We start from the raw sequence: 13,063 nt of genomic DNA on the forward strand, positions 1-13,063 counted from the left end.
AAATCACAATAGAAACTAAAGTCAGTTCTTTTTAATAGAGAAGAGAGAGATACTTTGAATTTCTATTTATTGTTTATAACGTAAAAATTGATGTGTAGTTACTTTTTATGACAGGTGAATCATAAATAGATACTAGAATGAATTCTTTACTTGGTCTTATAACTTTTGACAGTCCAAGATTCTTTATAAAATATGAATAATGACCATTTAAATTTTAAACTAATGACTAAAATTTAAATTTTTTATTAATTATAAAATAATTATATTTATATTTAAATGTTTAAGAAAAAATTTTATTTTAAAATTTTATTTTTATCCTTTTTTCTTTTTTTTTTCTGCAACACTCCAAACATCAACACGTCACTACCAAAAAACTTTTTGCAGGAGCATTATTTAGAAGTTGGGTTCATCTCTTTGCCTTGAATTTCATTCAAAGAACCATGTCACCACCCTCCTCCATTGTCTCACCAGAATCTTAGCTTGGCATCTCTGCTGCAAATCTCCTTTGCTCATTATCATCATCCGTCAGCAGTACCTCACATGCTTCTTGTCCTCTCTGGTGCTGGCACTTTAAGAAAGAGTTTCGGAACAAAAATGTTCAAGTTTATAAGAGTTTGTTGGGTGAAAAATATAAAAGAGAGACAATAATTTGGTTCGAAGTTAGAATGCATAACAAGAAGAAGAACAATTTCACCAAAAAAGAGAGAGCGCAATGGTGGTGTTGATGCTTTTGTGATAGATGATGTTTAATTGAAGAGAAGATAGAGAAAAGGATAGTATAGACATTTTATAAAATTATTTTATATTTTTCTATTGTTTGGTATTTAAGAATTTTTGGTCATGGTCCCGTAGGTTGGTCCAAAGAATTAGTACAAGTCCAGAAGATTGGACAAGGGCACGATAATAAATTAAAGAGTATATACCCATTTTGGTCCTCAAAGAATTTCAAACTAGACATTTTAGTCTCCAACTAAAATTAATTACTCGATTGGTCCCTAACAATTAATTTCGTCAGTCACTTAAGTCCTTGGCTCCGTCAACTCTAACGGAAGACAAAATGGTTCCTGAAAATTCTAACATGGGACAAAATGATCCCTGACAATTCTAACAAGGGACAAAATGATCCCTGACCCTTTTATTCAAAAGCGACATTGTTCTTCCCCAATTTTTATCATATCTCGTATAACTCTAACATTCATACTCTCCTTCTTCACCTTCACAGACTTCTTTTCCATCTTTTCCTTTGTGATTGGATGATGTGAATAGCATAGTGCCTAGTTTAATTTTGTCCTAATTGTACATGTTAGTTTTTGCTTGTTGAAAATTAGGGAAATTACTACGAAATTTTGAAAAAAAGTTTGCATCCGTCACAACATACATACATATAGGAAATAACTTTGGTGAAAAACAACAAGAATTTTCAAGAATCTTGTTTCAGAGGCATTCTATTGAATTGATTTGGAAAATTGTTTTTAAAACTTGCTTGAATAATTTTTTATGGAACATAGAAGAGAGATAGAACAAAATACCATGTGAGTTTTTGAGCTTTAATGAGTGGTTACAATTTATAACCACTAATTTTGTTCATTGTGAGTAATATCTCTTTTATGATTGTAATCTTGGTTTTGCTCGATTCTTTATTTCCAATGTTTGATATTTTGAATGCATTTAGTATGATTGAGGCCATTTTTGTATTAAACTCACTCACCCATATGGACCTATCCTTGCATCTACCTTTGTTAACCCTTTTTGAGCCTCTTAATCCCCTTTGTTCTAATTGTTAGCACATCACAACCCTAAGTGGAAAACCATGAATTACCTTGAATTGCATCATTGATTAGCTTAGGTTGAGGAGTGTGTTTCATTTAAGTGTGGGAGAACTTTTAGAAAATATTAGTAGTGAATAAAGAAGATTGTATTGGGTATGCATTAAAAAAGAAAAAAATTTTGGAAAATGGGTGCACATTCATGTATCATCAATTTGCTTTAACCATATGCATTTGTCACAGAAAAAGAAAAAAAATATAGAAAAAAATATAATAAGATGGGACAAAAGTCATCCCAAAGAAAATGAAAAAAAATGAATAAGAAGTGCATATGTGGATTTGTATGAAAAAGATGCATGAATGCGTATAAAAAGTGTGATTACGGGAAGTTAGGTTGCATATTTTGTTATTTGGTTGAGTTAGACACTTGAGCTAATCAAAGATCCAATTCCTTAGTCCACTTAGCCATATTTATCCTACCTTAACCCTAACCCCATTACAACCCTCTAAAGACCTCATGATACTTGCACTCACGCATCATATATTTGTTGATTGTTAGATGAAAAGCAAATCCTTGAAAGCATGATTAGGAGGAGACTTGAGTGAATTGACCCTAAACACCGAGTATTTAGAGTGTATAAACACCTAGTAAGGGTTCAATTACTCAATTCTATGTTTCCACCTCACTTATCATGTATTCTTGCAAGTTGCTTCATTTTGAAACTTGAATCAATTATTTAGATTTTGATTGCATTGAGTTAATTCTTTGCTTAGCCCTATATGTCCATATACTTGCTTGGAAATTTGATTGTTTGTTTTCACCAAATCAATAGGAACTATAGATAAATATATAGGTATAGATAGTATATAGTATACTCGCATGCATATAGATAGTTGCATTCAATAAGTTGTTTCCCTGTGATCATTCTCCTTGTTTGGTTTAGCATGTGGACATGCTATTATTTAAGTATGGAGAAATTAATGAGTCCATATTTGACGATATATTTTAGCTTGAATTGGATGAATTTCATCACATAAACTCACACTTATTCACCAAAATAGCATACTTTTGTGTTTGATCCCTAAAGTGAGCCTAAATGTAAAAACATGTGTTTTTGTGCTTAAATTGAGTAATTTAATCTCACTTTTATTCCATTCGATGCCATGATATGTTTGTTGAGTGATTTCAGGTCCTAGAGACAAGAATGGTTTGGTAGAAGTGGAAGAAAGCATGCAAAAAGGGAGAAAACACGAAGAAAATAAAGGAGAAAAACATTTTAGCCTGTGCCCACACATAGCTTCTGTGCCCACGCACAGGGGTCAAAATCAGGACCTGTGCATCTGCACACCTTCTGTGCCCACGCACAGGGTTTAAAATCAGGACCTGTGCCCACGCACAGGCTGTGCTCATGCTCAGGGCAGAATGGAAATCAGGACCTGTGCGTCCACACAGGAGGAAAATCAGCATCTGTGCCCATGCACAGACCTATGCGTCCTTACAGGTACCAGCGCGTGCCTCCATTAAAATTGCACGTGGACTCGTGTTTTAGGGGCTTTTTGGCCCATTTTGAAGGATTTGGAACATATTTAAAGGGGAAAGCAACACCATATCATAAGATACATTACCATACTTCATAGAATAGTTTTTAGGAGTAGTTTTAGAGTAGTTTCGTTTTAGGTTTTCTCTCTTAGGGTTTTTAATTAGGGTTTTAATGTAGCATTTTATACTTCAACTTTGTTCTTGGATTTTGCTATCTCATTGTAAGTATTTCTTTAATTCCTCTTTTATAGCACTACTTGTTCTACATTTTCTTCTACTCTAATTTCCTTTTATCAATACATACATAGTCTTGCAATTTTAGATTCCTAGTTATTTAATTTGATGTTTGATGGCTTTTATATGTTTGTTTGAGTTGTTTTTATTGATTTTGATCATTTATGGTTCATAGCTTTTACCATTTTCCCAATTTTGCCATGTTTTATGTTTATGCCCTCTATGTGTTTGATGAAATGCCAATCTTAGTTATGGGGTAATTTCCACCCTTTGGCCTGGGAAAATGAGTTTATGGATTACTAGAGCCATAATGTCCAACATTTAGTGATAATTCTTGGGTTGTTACTTGTTATTGTTTCCACTAACGCTAGCTTTTTACTAAGGTAATTAGTAAGTTAGTTAGGATTTGTGGATTAATAAAAATTATGCTCACTTAACTTATCCTTCGATATTAAGGGTTGACTTAGTGAGATTAATCCATCATAATTATCATAGTTGTAGTTATGGCAAGAAAGGGATTCCATAACTCATCCCAAGCCAAGGCTTCTTTTATGTCTTGAACCACTTTTCATTCACTTTATAGCTTTCATTGTTTATATTACACACATAGTCCTTTTATTCCTTTATTGCTTTATTAATTGCAATTTTGTCTTGTTCTTTAATTCCTTTATTTTACTTGCCTTCAATCATTGAAAACCCCCTTTGTTCTTGCAACCAAAAAAATTATGCGCTCATTGGCATTAGTTCCTAAGGAAGACGACCCGAGGTTTCATTACTCTCGGTTTATTAGAAATTTTAAACTTTGATGTTTGGGATTTAAATTGCCAGTTTGGACTATACTACCAACAAAGACATTCTCTTTTCTAGAGTGAAATTCTGAACCGGTATGAATTCTCTCATCATCGACGAACTAGGAGTTGAAAATACTTTTATTTTAAAATCGATGAACATAGCGTCTATTTTATTATTTAAATTATCGACAACGTTTACCGTCGATAATTTTAAACAGTCTAAATTACTTTCTAAAATCAAATAAACAGTGAAGATTTAATGTATAAAATAGACGCTTAGCGTGTTGATTTTTTTTTAAATTAAAATTAACGAACTCGCCATCGATTTTTATTACTAAAAACAAAGACCCGCATCCACTTCCCACTCCAAAGTTCAGAAACACCATTTCATCACTAACCTCAAATTCACACCATTTTCAGCACTAACCCCGTGTCCACTTCCCCCAAAATCCCCCATTTCACTACTAAGCTCCAAATTCACACCATTTTCAACTGTCATTCTCCGCTGCCGTCTTTGCTCCGTTGCTGTCGTGCCGTCGTCGCTCCTTTTCTTTGTTGCCGACGTCGCTCCTCCTACTTTAATCCTTCTCGCTCTCTCTCAATCGAGCAAAGCCAACTTCATCTATAATTAATATTTCAAGAATTCAGGACTAACGCTACTTAGAAATTTGTTAACATGCATGCATTTGGGAATACCTAATCATTATATGAACATGCTGTGTGTACAAAATCAATATACATATTTTCAGTTTGTGATTTCCTGAATAGAAAATAAGAATTTATTTGTACCAAATATTTATACAAACATTGTTTAACTTTCATGAGATGTATAATTATGTAAGGTGGGGAAAATACAAGTGGGGAAAATTTTGATTGATATATACCATTTATATGAATTCGTGGCTTTATTTTGTACTAATTAACTAGTACCTGACTCAAATGTAGTTATAATTTCACATTTTTGTTTTCAATACACGATATCAAATTACCAATTTCTATCTTGTTATTGTTATCTTTTTTGCCTATCTTTTGTTTAGTTATAATAAATTTCTGTAATTGCTATCACAGGTTCACCGAGCATGCATCGAGAGAGAGATTATATGATTACTAGATCATCCTTTTCTTCCAACATGGTACACTTCATTTGAGGTAACTTTTCTTTTTGTGTGTATAAATGTCATGGCTCCTTTTTAAAATCCAAAAACCCTCAGTGCTATAAACATGTCACTTGAACTTAGGATGCATCTTTTGAAAAACATGACAAAACTTCTGACAAAGTCCATTAAGTATTACATACAAAATTACATAAAAAATATGTTAATGAGTATTATTGACATAGGATCCTTCTAAAGTGGTAGGGAGTAGTTAGTTTATAAGCTTATATTCAACACTTTCCCTGTCTTCATCGTTCTATCCATCTCGCAAGGTCTACGATCAGAACCATATATTATATTCGCTTAATAGCAAAGTAGAAAGGTGGTATATAGTGGAGGATCAAACGACCGGCACGATACACACATTAGGCTGTTGATTAATGGTTCTAATGTTTGATTTGTCTTTACATACTTCCACCCATGTATGTTTGATTATTGACTTCTGTGCCGGGGGAGAGTTGTTTGCATTACTCGACAAGCAACCTATGCAGATTTTCAAAGAGGTTTCAGCAAGGTACTCTTTGTTTCCATTTTTCATTATTTGGTTGCTAGTATTGGAATCTATCATCTCAAGGCCTTAACAACTTATAGTTTTATTATAAGTTAACAATTGAGTAATCAAAATAGTAATTAGCATTTTGTGTTAGAATACATAGCCAAGTTATAATTAATTAACTACTAATTATTATGATCTAATTACGAGTGGTTCCTAATTACTCCTATATTAACTGTGTGCCTCAATCGGTTACATGGAGCCGAATATATACTAATTGATGCCAGGGCATCTAGGCCAGTTTCACTGACCTTTTCTTTACTGTTTTAGGGTAGTTTCATGCATTTTGTTAGTGAATAAGACAGGTATTGGATGAAATTACACTTACACCTTGATTCAAGCAACTTTTGTGAACTTTGCATAATTTCATGAGTATTTTGCTAGAATTGCATGATAAATTGATGATGCATAATCTCATGACTTTGGCTAGAGCTTTGATGCACTTTAATTGCTTGTTTTCAGGGCAAAGGAAGCAAGGAAGAACCATGTTAGTCTAGTTAACGTGAACACTAACGTGGAATGGTAAAGCTTGCAACGTTAATGAGAAAAGTGATCACCAATAACACCTGCGAAGCCATCCAAAGCTCACGTTACTTGCCACATTAACTAAGTTAACGTGGTAGTTAACGTAGAAGAAAAAGGAACTCCAACGTTAAGAGAAAACGTGAACACCACTAACGTTGGAGAACTTGGCAATGATCCACGTTAAGAGTCACGTTAACTTAGTTAACGTGAACTCTAACATGGAAGAGGAAAACAAAAGCCAACGTTAGTGACACTCACTTTTGTCACTAACGTTGGACCAACTAGCATTGCTTACGTTAACTTTCACGTTAAGACTATTAACGTGAAAGTTAACGTGGAGTTGAGATCCCAACGTTTGTGATACTCACTTTTGTCACTAACGTTGGAAGATGGCATCAATACTACGCTAAGAGCCACGTTAACTTAGTTAACGTGAGTTCCAACGTAGAGAATGTGGCATTTGGAGCGTTAGTGACAAAGGTGAGTGTCACTAACTCTCTCGAAGGTGGATCACACCTACGTTAAGAGTCACGTTAGCTATACTAACGTGGACTCTAACGTAGGAACAAAGGGGCACTAAGCAACGTTAATGGGAAAAGTGATTCCCATTAACGTTCGCGAAGGGGTACAAGCCAACGTTATTAGAAAAAGTGAGTCCCAATAACGTTGGCCAAAATTTGAGAAAGCAACGTTAACGGTCATGTTAAGACCACTAACGTTGGATTTAACGTGGATATATGAAGGTGGAACGTTAGTGGAAAAAGTGAATGCCACTAACGTTCTCGAACCCACAATGGCAATCAACGTTAAATCTTACTAAATACCCAAAGCCTAATTAATATTTCTCTACAAGTTGGGCCCACTAAAGATGAGAACTGCTTCAACTCAAGATCCAAAGCCCACATCCAGGACTTGAAAAACTCACTAGAAGATCAAGAGGAGTAGTATATATAGGAGTAGTTTTGAACTATAGAGAAGCTTGGCACTTTTGGGAACTACTCTCTATAGATTTACTTTTTTGCACTTTTAGCATGGATTCTTCTTTTCTGCCATTTTTCATTTCCAGAGCTATGAACAACTAAACCCATATCATTGGGTTAGGGAGCTCTGTTGTAATTTGATGGATCAATTATAGTTTTCATTCTTCTTCTTCTTTCTTTTCTCTTGATCTTACTAGAAAGCTTTCGATCTTAATTCAATTGGTTAGTTGTCTTGGAAAAGAAACTCTCCATAATTGGATCTCCTTTGAGCCTTGGAAAAGGGATGAGGAGATCATGTTAGAAATGCTTTCTCATGTTGGACCAAATTGGGGTCTGGGCGGATATAGTGACATGTAATCCTCCCAATACTTTGATTTGGAAATACATGTGGTATAATCAGTGACCACACTTCATCTCTTCCCATGAGCAATTAAATCAAGGAATTGGGCAATTGTTCAAGCTTAGAGAGATTGGATTGCCAAGGAATTGGGATCCAATCACTTAAGATTGCCAAGTAGATCAACGAATGCAATGATTGAGGAAGAGATGAGAATGAACTTGATCCGGAGAATGCAACATCTCCTAAACCCAATGATTTCCCCATTTCTGATCTTACCCATTCTCTTTATTTTCTGCCATTTAATTTCATGCTCATTACCCCAAATCCCCATTTAAGATTCTGTACTTTAATTTCTGTTATTTACTTTCCAGTCATTTATATTTCTGCATCTCAATCTAAATTCTGTTTAGCTCAACTAGCACATTCTTCTAACTAAAGTTGCTTGACCAATCAATCCATTTGGGATTCAACCTCACTCTATTATGAGTTTTACTTGACGACAATTCGGTATACTTGCCGAAGGGAAATTTGTTGAGAGACAAGTTTTCATGCATCAAGTTTATGGCGCCGTTGCCGGGGATTGATTTTGAATCAACAATGATTAAGTTTGAAGATCACTAGATTGAGCATTTTTCTTTTTGTTTAGTTTATTCAGTTAATTTCTTTTAGTTTATTTTAATTTCTTCATCACCCCCTGCACCTTCTTTTATTTTTTTCGTTCTTTCTTTCTTTGATTACAATTCTGTTCACTAACCCACTAACTGTTTGATAATTTTCATCACTCACACTAACAATTACTCTAACAAGAATAGTTTCTTCATTTTATCTCCTGTTGTGCAATCTGTTTGTTGTATGACAGGGAGAAGAGAAGGAGTTTCAACATCCTTTGATTCAGAACCTGAAAGAACCCTTTGGAGACTAAGAAGGGAAGTAAGAGGAAAAAGGATTATTGGTGCTGAGGAAAAAGAGGAAGAGTATTTTGAACCCAACATGGAAGAGAACATGGAGAACAATCATGAAGAAGAAGCTCATAATCATGTCAGAGAAGGTCATGCAAATCGGGCTGGGCAAGAAAGGAGAGTCTTAGGCTCCTATATCAATCCTAATCCAGGAAACTATGGAAGCAGCATTCAGAAGCCCACCATACACGCCAACAATTTCGAACTAAAACCCCAGCTCATCACTCTTGTTCAGAATAATTGCTCATTTGGAGGAGGTGCTCAAGAAGATGCTAATCAACATTTAACCACCTTCTTGAGGATTTGTGACACAGTGAAGTCCAATGGAGTCCATCCAAATGTCTATAGGTTGCTCTTGTTCCTTTTTTCACTCAGGGACAAGGCATCCAAATGGCTTGAATCCTTCCCAAATGAGAGCTTAACTAATTGGGAAGAAGTGGTGAACAAGTTTTTGGCAAGATTTTACCCTCCTCAAAGGATCAATAGGCTAAGAACTGAGGTGCAAACTTTCAGGCAACAAGATGGTGAGACACTTTATGAAGCATGGGAGAGATTCAAAGACCTAACAAGAAGATGCCCACCAGAGATGTTTAATGAGTGGGTTCAACTTCACATCTTCTATGAAGGTCTTTCCTATGAGTCAAAGAAGGCTGTGGATTATTCATCAGGAGGCTCTCTAAACAAGAAGAAAACCATTGAAGAAGCCATAGATGTAATTGAAACAGTTGCTGAAAATGACTACTTCTATGCCTCCGAAAGAAGTAACACCAAAGGAGTAATGGAGCTGAACCACATGGATGCATTGTTAGCTCAAAATAAGATGATCACCAAGCAGCTAGCAGATCTTACTAAGAAGGTGGAGGAGAACCAAGTTGCAGCAGCCATCACCTCATCATCAGCTCAAGAAGGAGTAAACATAGGAGAAGAAGGTGACTGGGAACAAGCCAACTATGTTGGGAACTCACCTAGACAAGTCCATGATCCATACTCCAAAACTTACAACTCTGGATGGAGAAATCATCCCAACTTTGGATGGGGAAACCAATAAGACCAAGGCTAGATTAGAGACGCCATAACCTCAACTCCAACAACAATGCAACTCATCAAAACACCTCACAGAGATATTACCAACATCTATCTAACCAACCTTCTCAACCACCTAATCTCAACCCACCATCATTAATAGATGATAGGCTCTCAAAGATTGAGGCTCTACTTGAAAACTTATGCAGAGAAGTCCAAGACAACAAAGTGTTTAAGGAAGAAGTGCGAGCCAATATCAAGAACCAAGGAGAAAACATCAAGAGATTAGAGTCCCAAGTAGGGTATTTATCTCAACAAATTCCCAAACCCACTGATGGATTCCCCAGTGATACAGAGAAGAATCCAAGAAGAGAGACAAAGAAAGTGAGATGGGAAGAATGCAAAATGATAACTACAAGTGATGAGGGGAGTATGAATAGAGTAGAACACCTCCAAAATAACCAAAAGGAAAGCCAGGAGGAAGGAAGCTATACAACTCAACCTACATCCAAGGAAGAGCCAAAGAAGAAGGAGGTGTTGAACCCATATGCACCTTTTCCCCATAGGCTTAAAGGTGGTGTAGCAGGGAGAATGTACTCAAGGTTCCTTGATATATTTGCATCTCTTGATGTAAATATACCATTTATTAAAGCTCTCCAACAAATGCCTTTCTACATCAAGTATATAAAGGAGCTACTAGCCAGAAAAAGTCCATTGAAGGGTGGACAAACAATAAAGATGAACAGGGATTGCAGTGCTCTCATTCAACCAGGGCCACCCACAAAGAAGGAGGATCCAGGGAGTTTCCACATTCCTTGTGCCATAGGAGAAACAATGATTGACAAAAGGCTTTGTGACTTGGGAGCAAGCATCAACTTAATGCCTCTCTCCCTCATGAAGAAGCTCCAAATCAATGAACTAACTCCTACTGATGTAATTATCAGATTGGCTGACAAAACTCAAAAACAAGTAATAGGAGTGGTTGAAAATGTGCTGGTTAAGGTTGGGAGCTACTATCTTCCCACAGATTTTGTTGTTCTGGAAATGGATGAGAATCCTATTTACCCCATCATTCTGGGAAGACCATTCCTAGCCACAGCCAGAGCACTCATAGATGTAGAGCGAGGAGAGTTATTGCTGAGAATACATGACAAGCAGCTCATTTTCAATGTTTTCAACCTCTCACAAGAATCAAGTCAAGAGAACAAAGAATCAAGAGAAGAGCAGAATGAAGCACTGATGCAAGAAGCAAGCAGTGAAGCACAAACAACACAACTAGAAATCCCATTGGTTGGCAAGCTATGCATTCAAGAAGAACCTCATTCAAAGGTAATTCAAGGGAAGCTGAGTAAACCAGAGTCATGCAAAGCTATCAACAAAGAGTCCTTAGAGAAAGAATCTATAGAAAGCAAGACAACATCAATGGAAACAAGGAAGAAAGTACCCAGAAGATGGAGAAACAAGAAAATCCCTACAGAGGATTTCTCCCCAGGAGATGAAAATTTCAACAAATCCACTGGAGACAAACACACTGCAAGAGGGGAGGATTTCAAGCACCACCAACCACCCTGACAAGGGTCAAACGTCAAGCTAATGACGCTAAAGAAGCGCTTCATGGGAGGCAACCCATGTTCTATACCTCCTTTCTTAAATCTCTAATAATAGTAATAAGGCAATTTCCATCGAATTTTGAATCAATTTTGACAACTAATATAAAGCTCCTCTACATGTAACGTATAGTACATGATAAGTTTGGTGTTCAAAACACACCAAGTGAGGTTTGAACACACCCTATGAGGAAGATTTATTCCCCAAACTTGTTGCACCATGTGATCACAAACAAGTTTGGTGTACCAACGTGCATGCATGAGAAGCTTAATGGTTGATTGATTTGCATTCATGGAAAGCATTTAGTCATGTAAAAACAAAAGAAAAAGAAATATTTTTTTTTAGTTCACATTTTTTTTCCCACCAAAAATTTCAAATAACCCATCGCATTTTTTTTCGTGTATAGGGAATCAATAATGACATTGATGGTACTTGATGGGGCAATTGAAGAAGGGAGATTCGGCCAAGGGAATTTCACACTTGTCTTCATGGGGAATGTCCTTAGAAGTGTTGTCATGCAATATTGGGAATAGATAATTTTGAAGACAGAACCAAGACCCCATAAAGGAGGTGATCCTTGTGGTCAATCAATCCAAAACCCCAACCGTCCACTATCAAACAACAATCTCAATCTACACCCTTCAATCAATTGCCATCTTCCTATATAAACTCCTTCTGATGCATTCGCATATTTACCATTTTACTTAGTTAGTTTAGTTAGTTTTAGCTTTGCTTTATTCATTTTCTTTGAAATAAATAGACAAATTTGTGAACTTTTCCTCCATGCATTCATGAACCAAGAATTTAGTGAAATTTGACATAATCCATGCAAATGATTCAAGAAGCTTATATGCAAATTAAGGTGAATGATTTCCTTGAAATTTAATGCATGAGATGGCAAAACTTTGAGAAAAGCTCTTTGGTTTATGATAGGTGATGAAGCAAGAAGACAATGATGCAAGGAAATCTTGGAGCAAGAAGGAGATGTATGTGCCAACTTGATCCTCAAGTTGGCAACGCCCAATTGATGCAACCAGGATGAGAGAGCACGTTGGCAACTTGGTTTCCAAGTTGCCAACGCCCAAAGTGGTGCTGCCAGGAGGTGTAGCACGTTGGCAACTTGGAAACCAAGTTGGCAACGTGCTAGTGCACAATCAGCGGAAATTGCAGCCTGACCTTCCCCTCTTCAAGGATGAATATCTTGAACCACAAGGATCCAATTGGCATGATTCCAATTGCGTTGAGAAGCTGACATCAAGAGCTTTCCAACGATATACAATAGTCCATAATGTGGCAAGGAATGGAAGCTCAAATCAGAGGGAAACTTAAGCCCCAAGAGCAAGGAAATGAAGCATTGCAAGTTGCCAACTTGAAGACCAAGTTGGCAACGCCAGAGCCACCAGGGGAGGATGTCACCACGTTGCCAACGCCAACACCAAGTTGGCAACGCCAAGAGCCACCAAGTTTTGGTGCCAACCAAGTGGCCAACGCCCACAAGCATGCCATGCACGTTGCCAACGCCCATTGGCCTTGCCATGCACGTTGCCAACGCCAGGAAGCAAACATGGAGCCTTGAGAAGGGCTCGAGCA

The sequence above is a fragment of the Arachis duranensis genome, chromosome 3, assembly GCF_000817695.3.
Source record: "Arachis duranensis cultivar V14167 chromosome 3, aradu.V14167.gnm2.J7QH, whole genome shotgun sequence".
Classification (NCBI taxonomy): domain Eukaryota; kingdom Viridiplantae; phylum Streptophyta; class Magnoliopsida; order Fabales; family Fabaceae; genus Arachis; species Arachis duranensis.